General features: G+C 39.9%; 1 protein-coding gene across 1 annotated transcript in view; it reads left to right on the top strand.

Annotated features, from left to right (window-relative positions):
• The window catches only part of akap6 (A kinase (PRKA) anchor protein 6), a 371,391-nt gene that overhangs the window by 44,970 nt on the left and 309,005 nt on the right, over nucleotides 1–17,416 (top strand).

The raw sequence follows: 17,416 nt of genomic DNA, 5'->3' as shown, positions 1-17,416 counted from the left end.
GGGGCTGATGGGAGCCGACAGAGCGGCGGAGCGCTGTTTGAAATTGGATTCACGCCTCCGGTGATGCACCTCCTCCTTCATCACTTTGTTTGGTTCTTTTATCCTCTCGTCCTGTCTTTGTCGTATTTATGATGCGTTTGCCTTCGGGCCGTTTTTCCACAGTCTGACCTTGGCACAGAGCGACTGTAGGACACGATTATAGTGATGTAACGGCGGTTCTGGGTGGAGATCAGGCGGGCGAGGACAGCTGCACAGGGAATGGCCTGCACCGATGCACACTGAGCACGTGCAACAGAACATATACGTACATACAGTCACATGTCAGCGTTGGTAACAAAACACTCACATAATACAACAAAAGCATGTTCAGCTGTCACAGAGGAACGTCCAGATTCAACCTGCAGATGTTAAACACACTATTAAAGGTGCAATTAGTTACATTAATATGATATTTTTCAACAGTAGGGGGCAGTATTTACTTGAATTTTCTGGCATTTTCTTTATATTCAGATCTATTCCCACACTTTAACATGCTGATCTTCTGGAATCTTCAGGATTAGAAGTTCTGCAGCTGTGCATTTGCACAACAGTGTCAGGATAGAAGGTTCAAGGTCCAACATAAACTATGTGTCCAAAAGTCTGTGGACCCGTTGAATCCAGGTGTTTCTTTTCTAACAGGGGTCTGAGATCCAAAACAATCATGACTAATGTCAGAATATAGTTTTATATTATGGGATCAATATCAGTGCATTGGTTTGTTTGGGTTAAATTGTTGATCTTTGTGTTTTAAATGCCTCAGAGATGGTTTGGACTTCATTAAACTTTAAGGAAATATTGATGTTTCTAAACTATACGGACATAAATATGTGGACACATCCTGTCTACAGCTGTCAGATGTTCCTGTTCATGAGGATCGGACACAGAAACATCAAGATTTCCTTAAAGTTTAATGGTAGATTTTTCTTCCACAGTCAGATGTGATAAAGTAGATGGTTAGATGTGGGAGAAAATTATTATTTACAGTCAGAGCAGGAAAAATTCAGAGGTAGAACATTTAAAATTATAGTCATGGATAAAAAACAAAACAAAACAAAATCACTGTTGATATAAATGAAGTCCAAACCATTTCTGTGTCATTTTGGAAACAAAGATAACAAGGTAGAACATTTAAAATCATAGTCATGGATTTAAAAAAAAAACAACCAAAAATCAGTGTTGTGAGAATTTGAGTAGAAACTGTCTTTGAGGCATTTTGGAAGATGAAAACCAACTGTAAATGTTGATAATGAAACGTTCTGAGTTTATCTAAATAAACTTTTGTCTATTTTCCATGTGTTGATCCATTGTAATTGTTCTAGATCACAGGTGTCAAACATGCGGCCTGGGGGCCAAACCCGGCCCGCCAAAGGGTCCAGTCTGGCCCTTGGGATGAATTCGTAAAATGCAAAAATTTCGCTAAGATATTAACAATCCTTTTAGTTCAGGTTCCACATTCAGACCAATTCAATCTCCAGTGGGCAGGAGCAGCAAAATACTATCATAATAACATAGAAATAATGACAACTCCAATTTTTTTCTCTTTTTAAATGTAAATATTTTCATGTATTTATGCTAAAACAAAGTATAATTTTGCAAAAAATGTGAACAACCTGAACAAATATGAACAACCTGAAATGTCTTAAGAGAAGTACAATTTTAACAAGATTCTGCCTGTTTCTAAATGTTTTGTGTATTTGTAGATCCAGTGTGATCTGTAAGATATAATGTACATGTGTAAATGATGAACTGGGGCTTAATACTGTTAAAATTACACTTATTTTTTCAGTTTGTTCATGTTATTCACATCTTTTGAAAGGATAGTTTGTAGATGTAAACCTTTACATCATGTAAATTTGCTTTTTTTGCTCTAAAACATAGAGAAAAGTTTGGAGTTGACATTATTTAAATATTATTATGTTATTATTTTACTGGTCTGGCCCACTTTAGATCAAATTTAGCTGAATGTGGCCCCTGAACTATAATGAGTTTGACACCCCCGTTCTAGATCATTGTGTGTCCATGTTCTTCTTGTTTTTTTTGGTTCTTTGGTGTCATTTGGATCCTGTTGATAGTCTGTGTTCACTTTGTGTGTAGTTGTAGACAGAGCCCCTCATTTCACTGACAAAAACATCCATCATCTGATTCAAATACACACACTGCATCTGTGTATGAACTGGAGAGATCTGTATAGAGATTCACACATATATATGCACATATTCAGACACTTAGAGAATATTTACAGATGCAATACAACTATCAATGAATTATACGAACTGGAAAAATACAGATGAAAACAGTGAAACTCGATCAAAACACAGTAAAACACACTAGTAGAACACTCCAAAACAGCACTATCACTGTTATTTACAAGAATTCACCACTAAAACGCTGTTAAAAGTAATAAAAATCTTCCATCTCTCTCTCACCGACTGCACTCTGCTGCTTTAAGCCCTGCCCATTTCCACCCCTCCCCCTCAGCCAATGTAGACCTCTACCCTAATGTGTTCTAGACCAATAGAAAGAACCCAATCAGAGATAAAAGAGGACGTTTGGATTCTGTCAGTAGTGAGAAGGGTTCAGGAGTTCCAGTCGTTTGATTGACAGCTGACGTATAAATGTGTCTATAAAGGGTTAAATACCTTCAACTCTTCGTCTATAATCCTTTATTATATTTATTATCAGATGTGTGATCGGTCTGTCAGTGTTAGAAGGTGAACAGTGTGTGATCCGAAGCTGCAGATCTTTATTCCACCTCTGCCCTGAGGCGCTCCGTCGTCTCCCAGCTGTCCCGATATTTCCGTCTCCTGATGTCACCGCCACCGCCATGCCGGGAATCCTGGGAATTGGGCTGAGCAGGGGGCGGGGGGTGAGGTATGAACACAGACGGGGAGCGAAGGCAGAGGGGGCTGTGGTTCAGGAGGTTCAGACGACCTCGGACATGACCGCTGTCGGCTCAGAAACCGCCCAGAGGCATGATGGGATGTTAAGGAGCCTCACCTGGTTGAATGGATTTTATAGACGGAAATAAAGATGGAAACAGCCAGAAACGCATATGGGTTAGACTGACAGGATGTGAAAACCACAGCCAGTATCTAATATCTAAGGAAAGTCATTACGAGGACCGAAATGATTCAAGTTCAATTAACAGGACAAAAAAGCAGCATGTTTGAGTTGTGTAGCTGCAGATCACACATCCTCCAAGAAAATGGGATGATTTTTACCAGAACCTGAGAAATTCTGGTACAAATCTTTGTTCATCTAAAGTTATGAAAGACATTTTTTTTTTTAATATTTATTTTACACAAGAAAGGAAAAACAATATATAATGCATTTTAAATACAGTGTCTTGAACTGTTTTTTCTTACTTTAACCAACCGAATCCCCTCCCTCCCACCCTTCCCACATACACGCAAACTACCACTGAACATGAAACAAAACAAAACAAAACAAAAGGGGGGTGGGGGTGGGTACACAATAATATAAATCATGATATGGGTACATTAAATAAGGGACACTTTCATGTGCAGTGTGCGTTGGTTTGCTGCTGGTGGCTGACTGCACCGTGTGCTTTAGCTGTGGGTGGTGCAGCTGACAGACTGAGCTCATCAAATACTGTTGTATGTGACACCAGTTTATTGCATTTGACATGCTATATGTACACATTTTCATCTTTTCGCATGTTATTTAATGCCATTTGATGGTGTGTCAATGCGCTAGCCGCAAATCACGCTAACCGCTAACTGCTAGCGCTAATCGCTAACTGCTAACCCCATAGCTAACCCTACCCCCTCCATTATTTTCCTCTTCGTTTTGGTGCTTACCACGTATGCATATGTTCCAGAACCGGTTGCGTGATGTCGTCAGGACATCTCTTCTGAAAAACAGAGGCAGACTGCCGGCAGATTTGGGGTTTTTTTGTAAATCGATTTTGGGACATTTTAAATGGATTCTGAAACGTAGAAAATGAGAGTGGCGATTTTTATATGACATGATTTTCTGGCACACCCCTAACATTAACCTTTTAAGGACTCCCATTAGAACAGGCCGCCTACATGTCTTTGTTTGTTTCTTTTTTTTTTGGCAATAAAAGTATCAAAAATGCATTTTTCTATCAATTCTGTTTTCAGGAGAAAATATGCTTTTCAGCATCTGTCCATTAATTATCATTATTATATGTAATAAATAATTAAAATTGTGTATTATAGTTAAAAAAAAAAAAAAAAGAAAAACAGACTTGACTTTTTATCAGGTAGTTCTCTGCCTGTAGATTTATACACACACACACACACACACACACACACACACACACACACACACACACACTTATATAATATTTACAGCTAAAATACAACTTTTAATGAACTACACAAACCACAAAAATACAGACAAAAACAGAGGAGAAAAAAAGGGCAAAAAACCAGTCAAACTTGACAAAAACATGTCCTAACACACTAGTAGAACACTCCAAAACAGCACTATCACTATTATATACAATTATTTACAAGAATACACCACTAAAACGCTGCTAAAAATAGTAAAAATCTTCCATGTCTCTCTCACCGACTGCACTCTGCTGCTCTGTGCTCCACCCACTTCCACCCCTCCCACTCAGCCAATGCAGACCTCTACTCTGATGTGTTCTAGACCAACAGAAAGAACCCAATCTCAGGAGTTACAGTAATTTGATTAATGTAAAATATCAAATGTGTCAGTGGAGACACGGTGGTCTTCGAAGGGTTAATGCTAATAATTCAAATGCTTTGGTTTTACTGTTGCACCTCAGCCTTATCATTGTGGGAAAAAAACACTAATATAATAAAAATACTTTCAGATGTTTTGTAAAATCTGCAGAGAATGAAGAAGTGAACCTTTTCTGTTTTGTGAAACCTTCTGTGTTTGGTTTGGTTTGTGTTTTGATGCAGAGTTCAGATGAAATGATGGTTTTTGTTGTTTTATTATTAGTTTAACTCCTCCTGTTTCATGTGCACCTCCTTAAACTCGGCGTCTCTGCTCGTGCAGCTGTCGTCGTCCACAGCTGTTGTGTGTCTGTGTGTTTTGCGTCCTTCCTGTATTACATTGACGTGGTCCTCTTTACCCAGAATGCCCCTGCACGGCTGCATGTGTAGGTTTGGATCTGTTTGAAGGATGAGACTGTGTTTATGTGTTTTCTGTTTGAAAACAGGACGCTGGGGTTTGGTTTTAGTCCTTCAAACTGAGGAAGGATGATGTGGTGGCGTGTCTTTTTCTTCAGATCATTAAAGTTACAGGGTCGGGGTCAAAGGTCAGTGAATGCACTCCAGAATGTGTGCAGGTTTTCACTTTTAGATGCTGTTTTTACTAAGGGTGTAAGAAAATATCAGTTTTGCAACTTATTGCGATATTTCATTTCACAATGCTGTATTGATATTAAAAAGTACTGTATCGATATTTTTAGGTATTTATTTGAATTAGGAACGCAAATTATCGATTAATCTGTTAATCATTAGTTGGTTGACCTTATCGATCGATTAACGATTAATTGATAAGCGGCAATTTTCCTGTGAATCTGAATTTCTCTTTTGATAGGGTCGATAAGAATAATAAATATTGTTTATACGCTTCATGATAAAAGCATGTCGTATTCTTTAATGATTGATTTATTGAACCACTGGATACAGAACAGACAATGACATTTATGGAGAAGCACTGAAAAAATTCAACAGAGAAATTCAACAAAATAAATGGATCTGAAGAGGGGCGGTTTAGAAGAAATGGACATTTCTGAGTTTTAATCACTGACATGATGGAGGCAGATTTCAGAAGAGATCGCTGCTTTTAATTCATTTGTTGGGTATGGGTTTGTGTAAAATGTTTTTTTGCAGTTTGTGAAAGAGAAAAGAAAAAAACAAAACAAAACATTAGAACATGTTACCATGGCGACGTAACTGGACAAACTGTCATTCACTCAAACCCATAAAGTTTCAGATCAGCAGGAGGTGAATGAAAAGTCACATGGAAACTGTGTGTGTGTGTGTGTGTGTGTGTGTGTGTGTGTGTGTGTTGGGGTGAGACTGGTCTTAAAATAACGTGTCCAACTGTTGTCACCCCTCCCCTCCACACCCCCCCCCCCTCTCCCCAAGAAGCAGGTCACCACACACACACACACACACACACACACACACACACACAGATACACATAATTACACACAAACACACACACACACACACACAAACACACACAGATACACATAATTACACACAAACACACACACACACAAACACACCCTACACTGCACCGGTTGTCGGTCGCTCGGTCACATTTCCCACATGGCAGCAGTTGTGTGACACTGAACACAAACTTTTACATCTGAAAACCCTTTGACAAAGTGTTTTTGGACTCAGACTTTCAGACTTTGTGGATTTTTTATGACTCTTTGAAAAGGTAAGAAACTCCTCATGACTGACGAAGAAGGTTTTTACCCAACGTTTCCCTTTAAGTCTCATCTTCAGCGTTGTGTTTCAGCTCTTTGTGCTTTTAGATTCATCTGGACCTGGTTTTACTTTTGCTGATTCTCATTGGTTTGTTTGGGCTGAAGGCGTGGACGTGTTTTACCCACATTTAAAACCACTTAAACACCCACACGCTGAGGAACTAGATGCTTAAATGACCTTTTCTGTGTGGAAGTGACGCTGGTTTTTAGGACATAAAAGTGTTTGAATTAGAGTTCACACTGTGATATAAGAACATGATGGATGCTGCCTCTAAATGACGTCTGCATGGGTGTTTTTTCTGCTTTTTTGGGAAAATTCACCTGTTTACATAAGACTAAAGCTGCAGATTACTTTAATTTTCAGCTGTTTTTTTATTCTGAAAATGGAAGAAAATGATAAAAATGGAGAGTCAGACCTGAGAGGACTTCAAATGTTCTTAACTTTATTCATGTGTTATTGTTATTATCCAACATTTGTGTGAGAAAATATTCATGCAAATACATTAAAATAATTAAAAGAAATACATTACAGTGTCTTTAGTGGGAATACCTTATAGATTGTAGCAACATACAGTATCAGTCAATATTTAGTCTGAAAATAGATCAGAATCTTTCTAAACTGAGGCTTTTTTCACCATCGTTTGACATAATTAACATGCATCCTTAAAATAAGACACATTTAGTTACAACAAATGCTTTTAAGCACATTTTAGCAGCATTTCCTAAATGCATTTTGTCAGTCTGTGAAATGTGAATCTGTTATTATATAACAACAGTCTTTTCTTATTTGTAGTTCTATACCGACAGAAAAAACACTAAACTCGACTTATGTTCAGTTAAATATATAAATATATCATGTATGTTCAGCAGATACAAATAAAAGTGCAGTTATTTAATGCTAAATGAGACCAAATATCAGACAAATACATGATGATTCTACAAATTGTTAAATTCACAGATGGATGTTTCTGCCTTTTAGTCTTTTTTTGTTTTTTTTGTCAACACCATAAATCATCCTTATTCTGTTTGTTCCAAGAAAAGTCATTAAAAAGTCCATGATTTTACAGCAAAAGGACAAGAAATTAGCCTAAAAAAGCAAAGGTGTTGGTGCGAATCAGCTGCTGTTCACTGTGTTCACAATGTACACCATCCATTTAGAACATGTCGGAGTAAAGAAGAATTTTCATTCTAAACAGAAAAGTCATCTCATCTCACAAATATCAGCCTATTTTTACCATTTATTCCTTCAGATACAACTTTGAGTCGTAGTGTTTGATGAAATCGTCTGATGTATTTATTAAACCTGGAAGTTCTGCAGTAAATATGATTATAAATTATCTGGACCAAATCTGTGGACCTGTTGAATCCAGGTGTTTCTTTTCGAACAGGGGTCTGGGATCCGAAACAATAATGACTAATGTCAGAATATAGTTTTATATTATGGGATAAATATCATTGCATTGGTTAGTTTGGTTTAAATTCTTATCTTTGTTTCCAAAATGACTCAGAGATAGTTTTACTTAATTTCTCTCAACATTGATTTTTTTTTAATCCATGACTCTGACTTTAAATGTTCTGCCTCTAAATGTCTCTAATATTTTTCCTGCTCTGACTGTAAATAATAATTTTCTTCTTCATCTAACCATCCACTTTGATCACATCTGACTGAGAAAGAACAATCTACTATTAAAGTTTAAGGAAATGTTGATGTTTATAAACTATATGGACATAAATATGTGGACACATTATGTCTCCAGCTGTAAGATGTCCTGTTCATGAGGACTGGACACAGAAACATCAATATGAATAATCAATAGGATATTTATCCCAATATCCATGTTATAAAAGCCAAGTGGCCTCTGTGTGTGTTTGTGTGTGCTTGTGTGTGTGTGTGTGTGTGTGTGTGTTTGTGTGTCCAGGGATTCACAGTAACTCCGTACAGAGCTGACTATTACAGTTTGTCATACTTATGTATTTTTGGTCAATGAACAGACTAGTGAAAACAGTAAGTTGATAGAACCAATATTTTGGGAGATATTAGTAATTTTGAGTACAATATCCTCACAGTCACATTGCTATGGCTACAACGCTTTGGCAGTAACTGCTGGACAAATGCGGTACAGCATACATGAATACACAACAGTATAAAAATGACCACATTTCAAACCTGTGGATCCACACGGGTCAGTGCACTAGTAAAACTATATCCTGACATTAGCCATTATTGTTTCGGATCCCAGACCCCTGTTAGAAAAGAAACACCTGGATTCAACAGGTCCACAGACTTTAATTCATATAGTGCATTTATTAAAACTGGAAATTCTGCACTAAATATGATTATAACTGGAAAAGTCGTCAGTATATGACTTTGTTTGTTTGTTTGTTACCTCCACCAGGAGGTATTGTGATCACTTTGCTTTGTGTTTGCATGTTTGTTTGTTTGTTAGCAAGATAACTCAAAAAGTTATGGATGGATTTTCATGAAATTTTCAGGAAATGTTGATACTGGTACAAGGAAGAAATGATTAAATTTGGGTGGTGATCGGGGGGGGGCAGATCTGTCTTTGCAGAGGTCTGTGTTCTCTGAGTGCTTTTCTTGTTTATTTTGAGTTCAAAAACCAAAAAAAGGGCGACACGGTGGTGCAGTGGATAGCACTGGTGTCACAGACAGAAGGTCCTGGGTTCAATTCCAACACCAGTCATTGGGGATGGGACCTTTGCATGTTCTCCCCCTGTCTGCATGGGTTCTCTTCAGGTACTCCGGCTCCTCCCACCATCCAAACACATGCACTGATAGGTTAATGGGTTAATCTAAATCACCCACAGGTGTGAATGTGACAGTGTTTGTTTGTGTCTGTACGTTCAGTCCTGTGATGAACTGGTCACATGTCCAGGGTGAACTCCACCTTCACCCATAAGTAGCTGGGATAGGCTGCAGAGACCCCGGTGACCCTAGTGAGGATAAAGTGGGTTCAGAAAATGAATGAATGAAAACAGAAAAAAGCAAAGAAAAACTGAAAAAGAGAAAAAGAAAACATTTGAAAAGGAGTGGGATGAAGTGCAGCTTCTGTAGTCCCACCCCCTTACCCCATCTTTTTCTACTGGACACGAAGTCCCATGAAGCTCCAAAAATATCCAAAATATGGCACATATCTAAAATAAACTCTGTCCAAGCCTTTATACATGACATACATTATGTATCATGGTTCATTATTCATAATCATATAATACACATTTGTATAACAATATATTATATATTAATACATTATACAACAATATAACTACATTATAAAATAATTATATTTACATTGTATAATACACATTATAATGTGTTATTTATAACTCTGTAATATAATATACATTCTATACATTGCATAATAATCCACTCTATACTATTACATTCTACGGTGCTATACCATCTCTTTGTTTGTGTTTAAATCTGTTACCGTCGACTTCACCGAGGGTCACCTTTTCAGCCTTTTCAGCCTTTTCTGAGGCTGTATTTGTTTAAAATCCACCGTCCTCAGAGAAAAAGGCGGCGCTCGGAGCCTTTTTTTGCAGAACCTACCACTTGTATAAAAAAGCGAGTGCGCCTGTTCGGAGTCTTTGTATGTTCCAGCGGGTCCGGGTCGTCTTTGAAGCGCCTTAATTTGAATACTCCAGGGGGGGAGAAGGAGCTGGAGTATTTGATCTCCAAGGTAAAACACGGCGCGCTGATGGGCTGAAGTGGAAGAGTTGAAGGTTATTGGATCCAATGGGCGCGGATGAGGCCGAGCTGTCGCGGCTGCTTTGGACGCGGCGCCGCTGAAGCCCTTGATGTCGGCGGTGATGAGGGCGAGCTGGGATTGGAGCCGAAGCGCCGGGCGACTTGCTTCAGATTGATTTTAGGCAATTAGAAACCCTGCTGGATGTATGGAGCCGCTGATTGACAGGTCATGTCTTGGCCGTACGTGACCAGAGTACGGAACGCCGACAGATGTTCTAAACAAGGCGCCGCTCATAAATGAACACGCTCTGATGAATGTTTACTCTCATGCCGACGGAGCCACGTGAATGTATATTTCAGACGCACGTCCTTATGAAGATGCTCAGGGCGAAGCTGCCAATCAGAACTAATCAACTGTCAATCACATTAAAAGTAAAAATGTCCCTGAAGGTCTGGGTTTCTGGTCTGGGTTTGGACTTTTTCAACAGGAAAGTGTTGTGTGAAGGACATCGGAGTGAGAGGTAGTCGATAAAAAGTAAAGACAAACACTAATAAAACTCCATTAACAGACGTACATTCGCACCAAATAGACTCGAAGCATCGTCGTCTTTAAATGTCGATTCATTCCTTTAGTTTTAATGAGACTCAAGCAAAACTAAAATGAATTTTTCTGTGTTTTATTAGAGGAAGATTTGATGGTTTTCCAAAAGACAGATCAGCTGGTGAACATTAAAAACTGGAAAATGCAGCAGGTGTTAGCAGTGAATTCTACTAAATAATAATACGTTTTCATCTGTATTTTTCTGGTTTGTATAGTTCATTAAACCAAACACTGACAGACCAATCATACATTTATTATGATAATAATAATAATAATAATAATAATAATAATAATAATAATAATAATAATAATAATAATAATAATAATAATAATAATAATAAAAGATCATAGATGACGAATAGAAGGCATTTAACCCTTTAAAGACAGTTGTGTCTCCTGTGACTCATTTTGCTTTTTACGTCATTCAAATGACCGTAACTCTATTAACACAAAAATCAAACGTCCTGTTTTATCTCAGAGTGGGTTCTTTCTATTGGTCTAGAACACATTAGGGTAGAGGTCTGCATTGACTGAGGGGGAGGGGTGGACGTGGGTGGGGCAGACAGCAGCAGAGTGCAGTCGGTGAGAGAGACATGGAAGATTTTTAGTACTCTGGGGTGTTCTACTAGTGTATTATGAGGTGTTTTTGTCGAGTTTTGCTGTTTTTACCTCCGCCAAGGAGGTTATGTTTTTGCCAGGGTTTGTTTGTTTGTTTGTTTGTTTGTTTGTCTGTCCGTTAGTGTGCAACATAACTCAAAAAGTTATGGACAGATTTGGATGAAATTCTCAGGGTTTGTTGGAAATGGGATAAGGAAGACATGATTAAATTTTGGTGGTGTTCGGGGTTGGGGGGGCCCACGGGGGGGGGCCACTGATCAGCCTTGGCGGAGGTCTGCGCTCTCCGAGTGCTTCTAGTTTTTCACTGTTTTTATCTGTATTTTTCAGTTTGTGTAGTTCACTGATAGTTGTCTTTTTATCTATGAATATCATATAGATGTATGTATAATAACCTATAATGACAAATACACATTTTCTCTTTGTTTTAGTGTACAAAAGTAAAATTACATGAAAACATTTATGAACTATCCTTTCAAAAAAATATGAAACAAATATGAACAACATGAAAAGTCTTTAGAGAAATGTCTAATTTTAACAATATTTTGTTGATATTTCTATAATTTTTGTTATGTTGTGCACGTTTTTTCTTGTCTGTGTTTATTTTGTTCATATTTGTTGTTTGTTTCTCAATTTTCTGTCTGTTTTTAACATTATTTATAGACTATTGCATTATTATTTTACTGGTCCGACCTGTTTCAGATCATATTGATTTGTGAATAATAAATATGAAAAACATGAAATCAGTGTGTTTGTACCAATATTCTGTCTGTTATTAAATATTGTGTGTATTTGTAGATTCACTGTGATCTGTACGACATAAAGAACATGTGGAAATGATAAACTGAGGCAGAATATTGGTACAATTATTTAGTTTCCTCAAGAAATTTGAGGTTGGTCGTGGTAGTCACGTTTTTCCTTTAATTTTTTTCACTCTAAAACATGAGAGTTTGGAATGAAAAGTTTGGAGTTGTCATTATTTATGTGTTATTGTGGTATTATGTTACCGGTCTGATCCACTTTAGATCATATATGAATAGGGTTTGGACTCTGCGTTCATGGTCTGTTTCAGTCACTTTTGCTATTTGTCGCATTATTGTGACTTTGGCGGTTTAAGGGTTAATAAAAGTTAAGGGTAAAACCAGGCATAAAGCGTGTGAAATCAGGTCATAGTGGTGGGAATGTCCTTCAGAGACGTAAACCCACAGTGGAGGCCGTTGTGATTGAATTAACAGCCCGTCGCTCCCTTCCATCTGAAGTCATTTGTTAGAAGATCGCGGGTCTATTCGGAGCGCTCAGAGCTAATGAGACCCTGCAGAGTGTGAGTGTGTGTCTGCATTAGCATTTTAAAGCTGCCTGTGAATTATTGAAGCGTCTGAAAGACACCGGTGACATTTTCACCGCTGGTTTAGAACGACATGACAGCGCTTTGATGACGAAACCGCCGTGTGTGTGTGTTTTAACTCATGTACTGTGGATCCGGATGTGTGTGTCTGTACAGTGTTTTTTTTTTTTTTTTTTTTTTTTTGTGTACATCCTGGTGGGCGTTCTTTCCTCTTAGCGCCATCCTTCCTCCGGAGGGCGCTCCTCCAACCCCAGAGGGACGTTCCTGATGAGTCGCGGGTCGAGTTGTGAGATGAAAGCCCGTTAGAAAACACACGTTCTGCCGCCACGGCTCTGATTGATAAAGACACGCCGGAGTGAAGTCTTCAGAAGCCCGGTCATCAGATGTGCCTCCGGGGCCCCGTGTCGGAGTCCGCCATGGGCCCGGGCCGGCGCTGGGCCCGTTGATTGGCAGCTGGGCCCAGGGCGGTCCCCTCTGCATCACCAGGGTGTGGACGGAATAAAAGCGGGTCTTTTCATTTGTGTTTGTCTGAATTCAACACAGGAGCAGCTGCCGAGTTCGTTTACATGCACACTGACGTTCCACTGGTGTTCTGGGTACGACCACTAGAACATCTGGATCTGAGAACACGTACTGCACCACTAGAACATCTGGATCTGAGAACACGCACTGCACCACTAGAACATCTGGATCTGAGAACACATACTGCACCACTAGAACATCTGGATCTGAGAACACGTACTGCACCACTAGAACATCTGGATCTGAGAACACGTACTGCACCACTAGAACATCCAGATCTGAGAACACATACTGCAGCGTTAGAACATCTGGATCTGAGAACACATACTTCACCGCTAGAACATCCGGATCTGAGAACACACACTGCACTGCTAGAACATCTGGATCTGAGAACACACACTGCACTGCTAGAACATCTGGACCTGAGAACACGTACTGCACCACTAGAACATCCAGATCTGAGAGCACATACTGCAGCACTAGAACATCTGGATCTGAGAACACGTACTGCACCACTAGAACATCCAGATCTGAGAGCACATACTGCACCGCTAGAACATCTGGATCTGAGAACACACACACTGCCCTGCTAGAACATCTGGACCTGAGAACACACACACTGCACCGCTAGAACATCTGGATCTGAGAGCACGTATTGCACCGGTAGAACATCTGGATCTGAGAACACATCCTGCACCGCTAGAACATCCTGATCTGGGAACACATCCTGCACCACTAGAACATCTGGATCTGAGAAGAGTAAAATCAAGTTTTCATTACAAAGATATTACCATAAAATAACCGGGTCACTTTGGCCCACATGTGGTTCATAATCTTCCATTAGATCTCTAATATTTGTTGCATATTATCGCCGTTGTGCGGAAACCTCCTAAGTCCATGTTTGTTTTTTTTGTTGTTTTTGTCATAACCATTCTATTGGCCAGTCTTCATGTGCGCCTGATGATTTTAGAAATATTTAACCAATCAAAAGTGTTGAAAATGACTTGTGACGACATCTCTTAACTCCATTCATTTAAATTATACGTTGTTTTTCCAGTTTCCTGAAAAAATAACCATTTTAGACATAAGAGGTTTCCACCCGACAGCGTCGACATCAGTCTGTACATGTTGTATAACATCAGGGAAAACCCAGATCCATGTATTAACTATAACCTGACTTTGCCTGGACTGTATGTAACTGGACCTGCTGCTGGTTCTGGTCCAACTGTCCCGGTCCAGATCCTCTTAAAGAAACCCACGTCCCTTTGCCAAGTGGTTCACCAGGGTCCGGTTCCTGAAACTGGACCAGAACTGGCTTGAAACCTGCTGACCTCCTCAAACTAGTCTGGATCCATCAGACTCATGTGGTCCACGCTGACTCAGGTTTGGATCTAGAGGAAAACCAGCTGCACCTGAACGCCTCGTTTGTACAGGTGACATGTGAACCGGCAGTTTACAGTAGTGACGCTGGTGTTTTGGACGGCAGCCTGGGGTGGGGTGGGGTGGGGGGGTTGAGTGGAGTTGGCAGTGGGCTTGACCTACATTCTGCTGTAATCTGGACCACTGTGTGTGTGTGTGTGTGTGTGTGTGTGTGGGGGGGGGGGGTGTTGTGTTGTTGATACGAGTCGCCATGGAGCGGTGACTCAGCGGTCACAGAGCATGTAAAGGATCTGTCGGAGGTCACATGACTTCTAAAGGTCGACTAATATTAGTCCACTGGGCTTATTTCACCTGAAGAGACATTACACAAGAGAAACACGGTGAAACACGAGGACGTTAAAGTATCAGTGTCTGTGTGGAGTCACCGGGTAAAACATCCAGGATTATCCAAGTGTGTAAATGTCCTCATGAGCTGCTGTGAAGACACTGTCTGTCTGCAATGGGGTCTTCATGGTCGTCTTTGTCGTCTTTTTGATGGTTTATAACATGTAAATGGTTACAGATATCAATATATTTCCTGTTGATCACTGGTAGAAGCCATATATGGACTTTCATTTGTTCCATGACGTTTGACCCTAAGTGACCTTGAAGGGTCAAACTCAAGGTCACCAACGTCTACATTTCATGTTTTATCTGTATCTTCTTTGGAACAATGTCTACAAAGTTTGAGAAGTTTAGATTTTTGAATTTTTGACAAATGTTTTAAATATTTCTAAATCTTCCTTTCCTTCTACTGGTCCATATTTCGATAGTTTAGAACATGTAAATGGTTCCAGATATCAGTCATTTTGTGGATTTTTTCCCCCCATTTTTGTTCATTTTGTTGATTATTTTGCCCATTTCATTAATTGTTTTGTTCATTTTGTAGATTAATTTGTTCATATTTGTTGTTTAAATATTCTAACTGTTCCTTTCCTTCTACTGGTCCATATGTTGATGGTTTAGAACATGTAAATGGTTTCAGATATCAGTCTAGTTCCTATTGATCACTGATAGAAGTCATAGATGGACTGTGATTGGATGAGTTGAGTTCTCCTCCAGTGAAAGTCCCGCCTACTTTTATAGTTAGATTGATGTGCATCCAAACCATGGGACTGGAACATAGAACAGAACCTGACAACCTCACACATTCAGCTGGTTCTGATCCACATAGAACAGATGCTGACGGACAGGGACGCTGGTTTTATCTGTACAGATGTTAGGTGATGTTTCTGCAGGTTTGGTCCTACTATTGTAACACCCAGAAGCAGCCTCACGCCTTTAACATCACTTCATAACTTCAACTTCAGGGGCGACTGTGGCTCAGTTGGTAGAGCGGGTCGTCCACTGACCAAAAGGTTGGCGGTTGGAATCCTGGCTCCAACAGTCCACATGTTGAAGTGTCCTTGGGCAAGACACTATGAAATGGGCTGTATAAGTTCATCATGCTACTGTCTGTCTGTTGGAAAGTTCAGCACTTACTGACTGTAATGCACTGAGTGTGTATTAGGCTGTGATGGACAGGTGAACGGATAAGAAAGGTATGGGGGCGGAGCCAGTGAGCAAGTGTATGGAGGCGGAGCCAGTGATGTGTGCGAGAGAGGTGAGATCAGGAAAAGAGAGCGAGCGGATGAGTGAGACAGAGCCAGCCGTTAAGTTTACCATTAATTTTGTCTATTATGTTGCCATGGTTACGGCCGACAGTAACCAATACTGTTCTACCAATAAACCAGTGTGGAATAAACCCTGGTCTGTCCTTCCTACGTCCAGTCACGTGTTTTATTTCTGCAGTGAGTAGAAATAAGAGCCATTTTATTTTTGTTTTGTTTGTTTTTGGGGGTTTTTCCAGTTCATGAGATGTCTAGTCGACTGGTCGACTAATGCCGCATTTCCACTTCAAGGAACTGGCTCGACTCAGCTCAGCTTGACTTGACTCTGGTACCAGGTCCTATTCCTGGTGACCGTTTCCATTACAGGATACTACCGACTTTACAGTAGCTGGACGTCATAGCGATGTGGCGCATTACTTCTGTGTCGTAGCTCAGAGAGTTGCTGATAAACTTGCTCGTTGCACGTTGTCTCATCAAGCTCACGCTGAATTTTTACGTGTGAACCTTCTCGACAAACCATGGTGTAGTTTTGCGGGCTGTTATGTGGATTAACCTACCGACATAATTACTGTAAACTTCCACATCTGTTTTTTGGAAAACGGTGGGTCACAGAGACAACTGTCTGACCAATCAGAGGTCTGCAGTGTTTACACGTCATGTTTTAATATGTGGTCCCCAGTCCTGGAACCTTGGTGGAGGTGATACCAAAAAACTAGTACCGGGTACCAGATTCCAGGCCCTTTTTCGTAATGGAAATGCAAAAAGGTCGAGTCAAGCCGAGCCGATACTGCATAGTGGAAACGTGGCAACAGTTGTCGATGACTAGTCGACTATTGAAGTAGTCATTATTTTCAAGCCTTACCCAGTCATGGAGGTCTACGAACCCTCCATCTGACTCCACCCACACTCAACTCCATCTGGACGCTGCTCTGACTTTATCCCTGTGTATATTTATGCCAATGGGAGTCCGTCTGTCTGTCTGTGGTTTTAGACGCTCTTCATTTAGTTCAGTCGTGTCAAACCCGGACTGTGTTCAGTCCTCAGACTCATCCTGGTTTTGTCCTTATAGACCTGGACCTGGTCCCATGT

This window comes from Sphaeramia orbicularis, chromosome 22 (genome assembly GCF_902148855.1).
Source record: "Sphaeramia orbicularis chromosome 22, fSphaOr1.1, whole genome shotgun sequence".
Classification (NCBI taxonomy): domain Eukaryota; kingdom Metazoa; phylum Chordata; class Actinopteri; order Kurtiformes; family Apogonidae; genus Sphaeramia; species Sphaeramia orbicularis.
This window is presented reverse-complemented; position numbering and strand designations above follow the sequence as displayed.